General features: G+C 42.2%; 1 long non-coding RNA gene across 1 annotated transcript; it reads left to right on the top strand.

Annotated features, from left to right (window-relative positions):
- The first annotated feature begins 6,983 nt into the window (after positions 1 to 6,983).
- Positions 6,984 to 8,647, top strand: LOC115202391 (uncharacterized). The gene is made up of 2 exons (XR_003879962.1): positions 6,984 to 7,424; positions 8,286 to 8,647. It is a non-coding gene; the product is annotated as an uncharacterized LOC115202391 (long non-coding RNA).
- Positions 8,648 to 8,961: the final 314 nt, after the last annotated feature.

Genomic DNA, 8,961 nt, shown 5'->3' with positions numbered 1-8,961 from the left:
TGATATCTGACTGTTTTTAACCCTGTAGGTACTGGTATTAGCCATGATATCAGACTGTTTTTAACCCTGTAGGTACTGGTATTAACCATGATATCTGACTGTTTTTAACCCTGTAGGTACTGGTATTAACCGTGATATCTGACTGTTGTTAACCCTGTAGGTACTGGTATTAACCATGATATCTGACAGTTACCAACCCTGTAGGTACTGGTATTAAACATGATATCTGACTGTTTTTAACCCTGTAGGTACTGGTATTAACCATGATATCTGACTGTTTTTAACCCTGTAGGTACTGGTATTAACCATGATATCTGACTGTTTTTAACCCTGTAGCTACTGGAATTAACCATATCTGACTGTTTTTAACCCTGTAGGTACTGGTATGACAAACAGCCTGATAGTGCAGGTACTGCTGGGGAAGACTGTGTTGAGATACATGAAGATCAGAGTCCTCTAAAAGCATGGAACGACTTGTCATGTGTCAGCAAACTCAACTGGATTTGTGAGAAAGCGTTTCAATATCACCTTGACAACATACTGTAACACATCTTCCTCCTTCATTCTCTCTCTCCCCCTCAAACCAATGCACATGTTGTATTTCTTTATATAGCATATGAATAAAAGTCTTACTTATTTCCGGACATTGTAACTTCCTGTGTACCAGAGTCAACATGAAGTTAGTACATTTGACTTTGTCCACACTCTGCATGCAGTGCATTTAAACATTTCCAGTTCAAATATTTTCTTCTTAGTTGCTACAGATATTTACATGCTCCAATTTAGATTAGGTGGAAACATTCTAGACAGTACCAAACCACCATTACATACACTGTATTGACTGTCATTAATCAATGAGTGTATCTCTACTACACTCATTGATTAGTGATACAGTCAACTGTAGGAGTTGACTGTATCACTAATCACTGAGTGTAGTAGGGATATCAAAGGGTATCAAAGAATGTTACTTCATAATCTTTGATAGTCAGTCTGTTATTTGACCATGCTGGTCATTTATGAACATTTTAACATCTTGACCATGTTCTGTTATAATATCCACCCGGCACAGCCAGAAGAGGACTGGCCACCCCTCATCGCCTGGTTCCTCTCTAGGTTTCTTCCTAGGTTTTGGCCTTTCTAGGGAGTTTTTCCTAGGGTGTTTTTCCTAACCACCGTGCTTCTTTCACATGCATTGCTTGCTGTTTGGGGTTTTAGGCTGGGTTTCTGTACAGCACTTTGAGATATCAGCTGATGTACGAAGGGCTATATAAATACATTTGATTTGATTTGTTGTCAAGTTACATATAGGCACATAATCAAATGCTCACCTTTGACTGTTGTTCCCCTACATGGGTCCCAAAAGAGGGAAGTGAAGTGGGTATTTTCCATGGTTCAACCAGCTATCCCTCAAAAACTCAACCAATCATGTTCGTTAGGAGAGAAGTGGGCTGTGGCCAATTATGTCGCTATCTCATCCTCACTGGTTAAGACTACACACCTTCAATATCCACTTGGAGTAGTTTATAGTGTCAAATCTATTGTATGGACATTTTAATGACCCATGTTTGTAGTCCTGGACTTCCTGAACATGTTGATGTATATTTGGGAGTAAACAGAAGGTCCAAATCAGCAGAAAGGTGAAAGGAAGGGGGAGTTCTGGAAACTCCCTGAAATATCTTGGGACTGTTACATATGATATTTAATATATGTTAACAGCTACACTGCAAAATTAAAATCTAAGTAAGATTAAATATCTTAAATCATGACAATATATTTTTTCTTATAAGCCAGTTTTTATGTTGGAGTATTTCACTTGTTTCAAGTTTTTTTGTCCTTAATAATCTTAATATGATAATATAACTTGTTACTGAGATTGTATTACTGAGTAACTTAATGCTCGAAACTAGAATTATAAAGCTGTTTGATCAACACTGAAAAGTACAAAACTGCTCTGTCAAAGTCAGAATGTCTTATTTCAAGCATCTTATCCTTTTCATCTCTTCACATAAAGAACAGATAACGACTAAATGGAATTTACTGTTTTATTGTCAATCTTACACACAGCACAGCAATCATGTAGGCAAAATACAATACAGAACAAAGACAGTACACTTTTCATTTCTGGGGAACACACTGAGTGTCAGAAACCGTCTCTAATGTGTAGGACGGGTGAAGTCAGGCGCAGGAGACAGAACTACCTGAAACACACGTTTAATAGAATAACTCCAAAAATCCAAGGCAGGGTACAAAACTCAAAACAATAAGAATAAAATCCAAAATTAGTTGGGACGCAGCCCAGCACACCCTCATGCCTAAAATGCAGCACAGTGGAGCATAATCAAATCCTCAACCTACGTGGGACGACACAAATTAATCCCGCACACCCCAAACCAAAAACAGACAGACTAAATAACCCCACTAATGACCTAACCCAAAACAGGTGCTAACCTAAACAGACATCACCAAACAAAACAGAAAAGGGGATCGGTGGCAGCTAGTAGGCCGGCGACGATGACCGCCGAGCGCCGCCCGAACGGGGAGAGGCGCCACCTTCTGTGGACGTTGTGACAATGAGTCATTTGAACTGTTGTACAATTCTATTACATCCCCAAGATGGACTTTGCATTGAACTGTCAACATTTTTGCAGCTTTCATATATTTGGTTCTGATTGATCAAAGACTTGCAAATATTTTACAAATTGAGCTTAAAAGCCCATTGTTTAAAACCTTTTAGGGATAGGGGGCAGTATTGTCACTTTCGGATGAAATACGTGCCCATATTAAACTGCCTCCTACTCAAACTCAGAAGCTAGGATATGCATATTATTAGTCGATTTGGATAGAAAACACTCCAAAGTTTCTAAAACTGTTTGAATGGTGTCTGTGAGTATAACAGAACTCATATGGCAGTCAAAACCCTAAGACAAATCCTAACAGGAAGTGGAAATCTGATGTGTGGAATCACTTTCAAGCCTTTGCCATTGAAATACACAGTGAGTTAGGATTCATTTAGCACTTACTAAGGCTTCCACTAGATGTTAATGACGTTGTTGCTGCTAACACTATTCCGTGTGCACTGAGTGCGAGTGAACATGTGATGTTGGGCTGTGTAAACCAGATGCACCCGGGATATAGACGCGCATAGATCTGATTATTCCAACATTATTACCTTGATAACAACGGGAGGACATATTGGACGCAGTCTCCAGTTGTTACTGTACCTCAGTGGTCTCCTCTGACTTACCATTAGCATGCAGCTCCACAAACTGGCAGCTCTCTGCCAACCTAACCGAAGATGTCAAAGGGACGGGCTTCGTCATAGTCACCCTATGCCAGGGCAACAGGACCCTCAACACTTCTACAGAGGTGGGCCCCAGGGCCAAGAATGTGACCCGGGTGGCCTACAGAGCTACCAGCTGTTCAAAGAAGGTAGAGCTGGTGGTAGTGGACAGGGCAGGCAGCGTGGATGTGTGTCTGGGCTCAGTGAAGGACTCTGTGGGGATGGTTGTGAGCTCTACAGGCCAGGGCCCGGTTTCCCAAAAGTATCTTAAGGCAAAGTCCATTGTTTCAATGCTGTTCTAAGATTAACGTAGCCTTAATATGCTTTTGGGAAACTGTGCCCAGGTCTCTGTCACCAACACTACAGCTGTACCTGTAGTTAGTACTACATCCACCCAGGTCTCTGTCACCAACACTACAGCTGTACCTGTAGTTAGTACTACATCCACCCAGGTCTCTGTCACCAACACTACAGCTGTACCTGTAGTTAGTACTACATCCACCCAGGTCTCTGTCACCAACGCTACAGCTGTACCTGTAGTTAGTACTACATCCACCCAGGTCTCTGTCACCAACGCTACAGCTGTACCTGTAGTTAGTACTACATCCACCCAGGTCTCTGTCACCAACACTACAGCTGTACCTGTAGTTAGTACTACATCCACCCAGGTCTCTGTCACCAACACTACAGCTGTACCTGTAGTTAGTACTACATCCACCCAGGTCTCTGTCACCAACACTACAGCTGTACCTGTAGTTAGTACTACATCCACCCAGGTCTCTGTCACCAACACTACAGCTGTACCTGTAGTTAGTACTACGTCCACCCAGGTCTCTGTCACCAACACTACAGCTGTACCTGTAGTTAGTACTACATCCACCCAGGTCTCTGTCACCAACACTACAGCTGTACCTGTAGTTAGTACTACATCCACCCAGGTCTCTGTCACCAACACTACAGCTGTACCTGCAGTTTGTACTACGTCCACCCAGGTCTCTGTCACCAACACTACAGCTGTACCTGTAGTTAGTACTACATCCACCCAGGTCTCTGTCACCAACACTACAGCTGTACCTGTAGTTAGTACTACATCCACCCAGGTCTCTGTCACCAACACTACAGCTGTACCTGTAGTTAGTACTACATCCACCCAGGTCTCCATTACCAACACTACAGCTGTACCTGTAGTTAGTACTACATCCACCCAGGTCTCTGTCACCAACACTACAGCTGTAGCTGTAGTTAGTATTACATCCACCCAGGTCTCTGTCACCAACACTACAGCTGTAGCTGTAGTTAGTATTACATCCACCCAGGTCTCTGTCACCAACTCTACAGCTGTACCTGTAGTTAGTACTACATCCACCCAGGTCTCTGTCACCAACACTACAGCTGTAGCTGTAGTTAGTATTACATCCACCCAGGTCTCTGTCACCAACACTACAGCTGTACCTGTAGTTAGTACTACATCCACCCAGGTCTCTGTCACCAACACTACAGCTGTACCTGTAGTTAGTAATACATCCACCCAGGTCTCCGTCACCAACACTACAGCTGTACCTGTAGTTAGTACTACATCCACCCAGGTCTCCGTCACCAACACTACAGCTGTACCTGTAGTTAGTACTACATCCACCCAGGTCTCTGTCACCAACTCTACAGCTGTACCTGTAGTTAGTACTACATCCACCCAGGTCTCTGTCACCAACACTACAGCTGTACCTGTAGTTAGTACTACATCCACCCAGGTCTCTGTCACCAACACTACAGCTGTACCTGTAGTTAGTACTACATCCACCCAGGTCTCTGTCACCAACACTACAGCTGTACCTGTAGTTAGTACTACATCCACCCAGGTCTCTGTCACCAACTCTACAGCTGTACCTGTAGTTAGTACTACATCCACCCAGGTCTCTGTCACCAACACTACAGCTGTACCTGTAGTTAGTACTATATCCACCCAGGTCTCTGTCACCAACACTACAGCTGTACCTGTAGTTAGTACTACATCCACCCAGGTCTCTGTCACCAACACTACAGCTGTACCTGTAGTTAGTACTACATCCACCCAGGTCTCTGTCACCAACACTACAGCTGTACCTGTAGTTAGTACTACATCCACCCAGGTCTCTGTCACCAACACTACAGCTGTACCTGTAGTTAGTACTACATCCAGCAAGGTCTCTGTCACCAACACTACAGCTCTACCTGTAGTTAGTACTACATCCACCCAGGTCTCTGTCACCAACACTACAGCTGTACCTGTAGTTAGTACTACATCCACCCAGGTCTCTGTCACCAACACTACAGCTGTACCTGTAGTTAGTACTACATCCACCCAGGTCTCTGTCACCAACACTACAGCTGTACCTGTAGTTAGTACTACATCCACCCAGGTCTCTGTCACCAACACTACAGCTGTACCTGTAGTTAGTACTACATCCACCCAGGTCTCTGTCACCAACACTACAGCTGTACCTGTAGTTAGGTCAACCTCCACCCAGGTCTCTGTCACCAACACTACAGCTGTACCTGTAGTTAGTACTCCATCCACCAGAGGGACACCTTTGACTCTGTCCCTGTATCTAAGGTTCTGTGTGATGCTTTCTCTCCTCATGTGGAATAGAGTAGAGCTGTAGAGTTGTATAATAGTTCATGTAGGTAGATGTCATGTGGAACAGTGGAATCAGTGCAGAGAGAGTTGTGTCATTAGATGTAACCAGTATGTATATGTTATGTTGTAGTGAATGACAGGGTGGAAATGTATTTTTATCATAAAACATGTGTAGGCTTTTATTCTTCTTTCTGTTCTCTTAAAACTGAAACTATGGAGACATTGTCAGAACTTCTGCTTTTTCATTCTGAGTAATTCTTCACAGTCAGCAAAGATAGAACAAAGACCCCTATATGGCCATCGGTGGCCGGTCACACTTCGGGGGGATGTTTCCCCTACGTACAGATCTAGGATCAGGTTTCTTTTCCCCAATCTTAACCTTAACCATTAGTGGAAATGTAAAACCAACCTAAGATCAGCATCTCGGAGCAACTTCCCCCTACACCACCAGCCACTGAGTGAGAGCCATAATGTGCTCTCCATTTGAAGGCTGGGGGTGCTGTAAACTCAGTCAGGATGTCACGTCCTGACCAGTAATAGGGGTTATTTGTTATTGTAGTTTGGTCAGGACGTGGCAGGAGGTATTTGTTTTATGTGGTTCGGGGTGGTTGTGTGTTTAGAGGAGTGTTTGATTTATTATTCCGGGTTTTGGGCACTGTTCTATGTTAATGTTTTCCTATTTTCAGTCTAGTCATTTGTATTTCTATGTTTAGTTAATTGGGGGTTGGACCCTCAATTGGAGGCAGGTGTTTGCTCGTTGCCTCTGACTGAGGGTTCTATAAATAGGTATGTGTTTGTGTTAGTATTTTGTGGGAGATTGTTCTTGTTTAGCTGTGTGTGCCTGACAAGACTGTCAAGTTCGTTTTGTGTTTTGTATACGTTATTGGTGTTTTTCCTTCTTCACATAAATTAAAGAAGATGAGTGTACATTTTCCCGCTGCGTCTTGGTCTCAACCCTACGACAACCGTGACACAGGATATATGTAGTGTATATGTCAATTAACAGGATACCAATTTACTTCATCACATCCAAAATTGGGACCCTGTGAATTCACACATAAATCATATAGCATGATATAGAGTCATTCAATGTAGTTTATTATCAAACTAATACTGGTTAGAGTCATATCATGTATTATATTATGAAACGAAGGCTGGTGGGAGTCATATCATGTATTATATTATCACACTAAGATTGGTGGGAGTCATGTGGTGGCCAGTGTTTTGTTGATTTCACAATTTATCATCCATTGCAGTTGACTGACAAGGAGTTTCACTACCTAAAGTCACACAGACGCAGGACAGTGCAGGGAGAAGACACAGCTACAGACGTATATTAGAGTTTAGGTTAGAAGTAGAAGTTACTGTATTTGACCACAAGTGTGTTAAGATGTCAGAGGGAGTCTATAAAAACTCAGATGGATTTGAAGACGAGGAGCCTGATGCAATGAAGAACAGACATTGATGGCCAATTAAATTCCAACATAAGAGCCTTCAAGCCCAGTCCAAGAGATGGAGTTGTTGCTTCAGGTAAGATTGCACGAACACACACACACACACACACAAATTACACACACACACACACACACACACACACACACACACACACACACACACACACACACACACACACACACACACACACACACACACACACACACACACACACACACACACACACACATTAAACAGGTGAGATTACCCTGTAGTACTAGACCTGCATGTGTCCCGTTCCTGTATGATACAGTAGAACACATTACCAAAGATTTAGCTTTAATCATTTCTTATTCAGTACATTTTCAGTGGTGGAAGAGACCCTCTGGAGTTGCTGCAGTGTGTCTGGGGCTGTTGTTAACCCTGTAGGTACTGGTATTAACCATGATATCTGACTGTTTTTAACCCTGTATGTACTGGTATTAACCATGATATCTGACTGTTGTTAACCCTGTAGGTACTGGTATTAACCATGATATCTGACTGTTTTTAACCATGTAGGAACTGGTATTAAACATGATATCTGATTGTTTTTAACCCTGTATGTACTGGTACTAACCATGATATCTGACTGTTTTTAACCCTGTAGGTACTGATATTAACCATGATATCTGACTGTTGTTAACCCTGTAGGTACTGGTATTAACCATGATATCTGACTGTTTTTAACCCTGTAGGTACTGGTATTAACCATGATATCTGACTGTTGTTAACCCTGTAGGTACTGGTATTAACCATGATATCTGACTGTTGTTAACCCTGTAGGTACTGGTATTAAACATGACATCTGACTGTTGTTAACCCTGTAGGTACTGGTATTAACCATGATATCTGACTGTTTTTAACCCTGTAGGTACTGGTATTAACCATGATATCTGACTGTTTTTAACCCTGTAGGTACTGGAATGACAAGCAGCCTGATAGTGGAGATCCTAGTGGGGAGGAGGACTGTGTTGAGATACATAAAGATTGGATTCCACTTACGGCATGGAATGACATGTCATGTGACAAGAAACTCAACTGGATTTGCGAGAAAGTGGTTTAACATCACCATGACAACATACTATAACCCATACAGCAGTTTACACTGCACACAACTTTGTTCTTCATTCTCTCTCTCTCTCTCTCTCTCTCTCTCTCTCTCTCTCACATTTTCATACACGCACGCACACATGCATGCAGGTACACACACGCATTCAAATGCACCTATTGTTGTATTTGTTTGTTGTATCATATTAATAAAAGTCCTAATTATTTCCTGTTTGTAGCTTCTTGTGTACCAGTAGTTATGTTTGACACATCATCAGAGTCAACATGAAGTTAGGACATTTGACTTTTTGCGTACAAATAATGTTCAATTCAAATGTATCTACATATATTTACATGCTCCAATTTAGGCCTGGTGCAAACATTCGCCACAGTACCAAACCACCATTATAATCACTGTATAGGAGTTGACTGTGTCACCATTCAATGAGTGTAGTAGAGTTATCAAAGGATGTTACTAAGTCATCTTTGACCGTCAGTCTTTGTTGTCAAGTCACATACAATATCAAATGCTCATATTTGACTG

The sequence above is a fragment of the Salmo trutta genome, chromosome 11, assembly GCF_901001165.1.
Source record: "Salmo trutta chromosome 11, fSalTru1.1, whole genome shotgun sequence".
NCBI classification, from domain to species: domain Eukaryota; kingdom Metazoa; phylum Chordata; class Actinopteri; order Salmoniformes; family Salmonidae; genus Salmo; species Salmo trutta.
Note: the sequence above shows the minus strand (reverse complement) of the source record. Positions and strands in the feature narration are given on the sequence as shown.